Source organism: Gekko japonicus, unplaced genomic scaffold, assembly GCF_001447785.1.
Source record: "Gekko japonicus isolate JY-2015 unplaced genomic scaffold, Gekko_japonicus_V1.1 scaffold4429, whole genome shotgun sequence".
Classification (NCBI taxonomy): Eukaryota; Metazoa; Chordata; class Lepidosauria; order Squamata; family Gekkonidae; genus Gekko; species Gekko japonicus.
The window spans coordinates 68,262-73,022 of record NW_015166570.1 but is presented as its reverse complement, the minus strand read 5'-3'; the positions used below and the strand labels follow the sequence as shown (position 1 = coordinate 73,022).

Genomic DNA, 4,761 nt, shown 5'->3' with positions numbered 1-4,761 from the left:
CTCCCTTCCCTTCCCTTCCCTTCCCTTCCCTTCCTTTTCCTTCTATTTATTTATTTATTTTTACATTATTTATAGTCCACCATTCTCCCTTGGACTCAAGGCAGATTACAGAGTCAGTCAAGACAATCAACAGATGGGACATCCAGTTAAAAATGCCATAGGATTAGGGTTGTACAGCCAACCAAAGTCTCCCCTTCAGCTTTGCTTTCCCCTCCCTAATCTTCATCCTGCTTCCTGCAGCCCTTTCTTTCCCCTCACCCCGAGTCATCTTAAATTTTGAAATGAAATTGTGGCAGTCATTTTGGATTACTTAGGCAAACCACAGAGAGCATTGGGGGTGATGTCTGCAGTTGCCTAGGCAATCCAAAATGATTTCCGAGAGCTTGCGAAATAATCTTGCAAAGATATTGGCATTTCAGAACTTTTTTCTCTCTTTTTTAAAAATAGAATATTCTACTGCCAGGTTTGCAGAAACATCTGTACATGGCTCTATCATGTGTATTTTTATCTGTATTCTGGGGCCAAGTTCAGAATTAGTTATGGGATTAATACTACTTTACAATAATATTTACTCCCATTGTAAATTTACTGTTTTTATAACACATCAGGCCCGTTTGGAAGTGCACCGGTTTGGAATCACTGGATTTGAGAAGAAAGAACAGCGGGTTATGGAACAAGAACGTGCCATTATGTTGGGGGCGAAGGTATTGTATTAAGGAGTGTCATGCAAAGGAACAAAGAGAACATTGTTTTTCTGTATCATGACTTAGGGTAGAATTGCACATTCAAGCAGCAGATGTATCTGGATACAAGTCACTATCAAGCAGCAGCAAATGATAGTGGTAATTTTCCATGGCAGTAGGTTGGAGGTGGGGGCTGAAAGGTTCCTCTGCCTGCCCCTCCCCTCTCTCAAGTGAACTTATTTCTATCCCTAGAACCCACCCTGCAGAAAGTGGTGGGAGGGGGAGTTTCGTATGGGGGGGAGAATAATACCTCATATACCTACCTCACAGGGTTGTTGTGAGGATAAAATGGAGGAAAGGAGAACAACGTAAGCTGCTCTGAGTCCCCATTGGGGAGAAAGGTGTGGTATAAATGAAGTAAATGAATGCAATTTTTCTGCTGGAGATTGCTTCCCATCCTGGCACGTGTTTAACAGCAACCAATACTTGAAAGCATGAGCTTGCCAGGACTCAAGACTATTCTACTTAGGTGGAATATTTCAGTGGCGAAGAGAAAGCACTCTGAGACTTCTGTATCTTTTGCTTCATGTATACACTGAGCCCTGGTATTCAAAGCAGATTTCAGGACTCCACCCTGTTCAGTCTGTGGAGTCTTGGTTCTGTTGAATTTGCAGTACCCGCAAAATACTTACTTCTAAATGTGAAATGAAAAGTCTTTGTATTTCTGACAATGGAGATCCCATCTGACTTTTGTCATTCTAGTCCTATTGATTCAGTCGAAGTGGTTTGAAAACTGCAAATCAGTGTGCAAGGGAATATTTGAACTACAAGGTTCTCCAAGAAAAGCTCAAGGAAAAGAAAGCAATCAAGAAAGAAGAAAACACAGTGGTGTGTATGAAATATGTTCTGTAAAATGGAAAGTCCAACAATTCCTTAGAGAAAAATTCATAAGGCAGGATGGAGATTGGATTATCACTGATACTGCAGTTTCTTACTTGAGCGCAGGTAGCTAGTTTGCCTGGGCTGTGCACAATACCTAGCATAGAGGCTAATCAATCCCTGATCGTATTCGAAGCTAAATTTTCTTGCATTGTGCAGCTATACAATATTCTTATTTGTTAACAGGAAAATAAATCTGATTCTCTCAAGAGGAGGAAGAAAAAAGGGCAGGTGGCCAGGTGAGCTAATATGTACATAACCTTACTTCAGTGAGTAGTAACAAGCTGGATCTATTTTTGGGTTTTCTGACAAAAACTTTTGCAGCTAAGGGCTCAAACCGACAAGATAAAGATAACATGTTGTGGTTCATCCTTAAAATGCAACTTGCGGCTAGTGCTGCTTCAGTTTACCTTTGGTGCCTGCAGGGAAAGAAGGAGCTTGCTTTAACTTAAACAACTTAAATGGCACTCGAGGCATTTTGAAATTCAAAATAGCAAAATATTTTATTTAACATAGAGGGGAAAGGTCAGATGAAATCAGGAGTTGAAAAATTCTGAGGTATAAAATTAGTACATGCACAGACTTTAGTTCTTATGTTTCAGGCTAATGAGAGTTTTTTAAGTTTCACAGTGACTTAAATCTTTATGTTGAGAGGCTTTTATTCCAGTATATTCCCCAAACACTCCAGTACACTTTCTTTGAGAATTCTCTGACGCTTTTGGTTTCCAGGAGGCTGGTACACTTTTTCCAGTACCTAAACCCCTTCTCTTGAAACACCAGTACTCATCTTTAGCTTTGAACTGACTCTTAAAGCCAGTTTCTAACTGCACCAGACCAAGGATCTCTGCACTCTTCAGAGCTCATTCCCTGTTTGACTGGGTAAGGAATTTTCTTTTCTCTCTAGATCTATCCCATATGCTTGGCCCGAATGGGAGTCTTCATCTACTTCCCAGACTTTCTTGTCAACTTTCCCCCAGTTCTCCTATTTGTGTTAAGCTGCTCACAGCTAAGGCCAGATTCCAAAACTGTCAGTACTCAGCTCTTCTCGGCTAGAGCTAAAATCAGACTCAACTCCGTCAAGGCAGAAATCTTACTGACTCTTCAGCATGCAGCTCTCAAGTCTTTCTCTGCTCAGCTGATGCTGACCAATCAGATTGCTGGGAGCAGCCTGTCACTCAAGGCCCTCTGTTTCTTTGAAGAATTAACCCTTCACAGTCCTTCGTATGTTTACACAACACTTTTAAAAGTGCAGTCCATCACAGGCAAATATATTTTCCTTTAAAATACTAACAGCCAACCTGGAGAGCCACTTTTGAAGAGTGAAACTGAGCAATAGTTGAATAGTTAAAACCCCTCTTTTTTCTTCTTATGCTCCTGAGGCAAATTGAGGCACCCGCAGTTTGCATTTTAATGAGCAGGCCCAGTTGTGTGCTGTGTGTCTAGCCTATTTGAATCCTCATTTTCAGGCTAGGATCCAAAGCTTCTTAAGGCATGCCCAGAGGCTTTGGAACGCCCAATAAGATTTTTACACAATAGCATAACACAGTTTAATTTTTGGAAGTCCCCAAAGTTCAGAAGTGAATTTTCATGTGATATGTAGACCTGCTGTTTAAGAAACACCAGAACAAAGTCCTTTTGGGTATGTAAAACTAACTGCATAGTTTTTATGAATCCTGGGCTTCAATTTTTTCTTAAAGTCCTGTATACCAAAGCAGAATCACTTTTGAACTCAGTTCTATAGATAATTCTATAAAAAAACTGTAATAATATGTCTTCTACCAATCACTTCTGTTTTCCAAAACATTTAATCGCAGCTCTACTCTTGTATCCTGGTTAAAATATACCTCTTTTAAAGCATCTTTTGGAAAGGCCAGAAATTTTCCCCTCTTCCTAATGCAGTTTTGTTTTCCTTTTAAAAGCAGAAACTCCAAAAAGAAGGTGAAGCCCAGCATTCTGCCGACAGGGCAAGTTGGAAAATTTAAGAATGGGACCCTTATTCTTCGTAGCTGTGACATAAAGAAAATCAAATCTTCCAAACTGATTAAATGACATCACTGAATCATGTTTGCCCAGAAAATGAGATGAATGTACTTTGTAGTCAAAACCCTTTTTAAAAAAAAATATTTAATCTTTGTAAATCTTGATTTCTCATCACCTGCTCTGCTGTGTAGAAAAGTGTGATGATGGAATGTTGTACCACTAACTGAACTAGGAGACATCAACAGTGTTGCTATTCCTATCATCCTGATTAAACAGCTGTCAGTGCTTCCCAAAGGTAATTGTCTGGGTATTCTGCTGTTTATGTAATTTTTAATTGTTTGTTAGTGCACAATCATTAAAAGCATATCCGAAAATTAAATTGGTACTATGTTACCTACATTTCCTAATTCTCTTCTGGTTAACATGTGACTAGAGCATACACTTAAAAGGCCAAGGACACACAGCAGCAGGAAATTGGACCGTGCAAATCCTGGTGATGCTTGTGGGTCTTGACTAGGAAAGAGTTCTGCTGTGGATTGTGCCCCAAATCCAAATCTGTTTTACTTGCCACAGATGTTTGTACTGAAAACAACAATTCTGACACTTCTTGGATTCCCACGAGGCCCCCTTGTCATCCGTTTCTCAGATGTCTGTATAACACATTAGCTTGGATTCACCAGAGCATCTCTGCAGGTAGAAGGATTTCTGCCCAAGGAATATGACTTTCTTGCCGTTCACTTTGGGCTGCAAGAGGATGGGGAAAGGTGAGAAAGTCAGACTCCGCAAGCAGAAATCCTTCTATCTGCAGAAGTGGTGGATTCAAGCCATTTGGTTCCATATTACTCCTGGGAAATCTTCTGGGGTTTTCCATCAAATTAGCAGATATTTAAAACGTCAAAACTCCTATAAAAAAGTATTGAATAAGGAAATTCCAAGCAAACTTTTTTAGAGTCTTCTTTTTTAAAAGCAGAAATATGGAAGGGAGGGGCTGCGGCAGAGCCCGCGCTTTTGCACACAGCTTGCCCTGGCTTCAGTCCCTGGCCTCTTTAGTTAAACGATCTCAGGCAGTTAGCTGATAGTTGACCTTGCATTTGCAAATACGCTTTAGTAATTTTTCTTCTGTGTGACCTTTCCTTATTATTCCAGGGTGTTATGCTAT

At 40.1% G+C, this 4,761-nt stretch overlaps 1 long non-coding RNA gene across 1 annotated transcript; it reads left to right on the top strand.

Moving 5' to 3' along the window:
- The first annotated feature begins 1,495 nt into the window (after window positions 1-1,495).
- LOC107111396 lies at window positions 1,496-3,964 on the top strand. The gene is made up of 3 exons (XR_001482554.1): window positions 1,496-1,571; window positions 1,809-1,861; window positions 3,545-3,964. It is a non-coding gene; the product is annotated as an uncharacterized LOC107111396 (long non-coding RNA).
- Window positions 3,965-4,761: the final 797 nt, after the last annotated feature.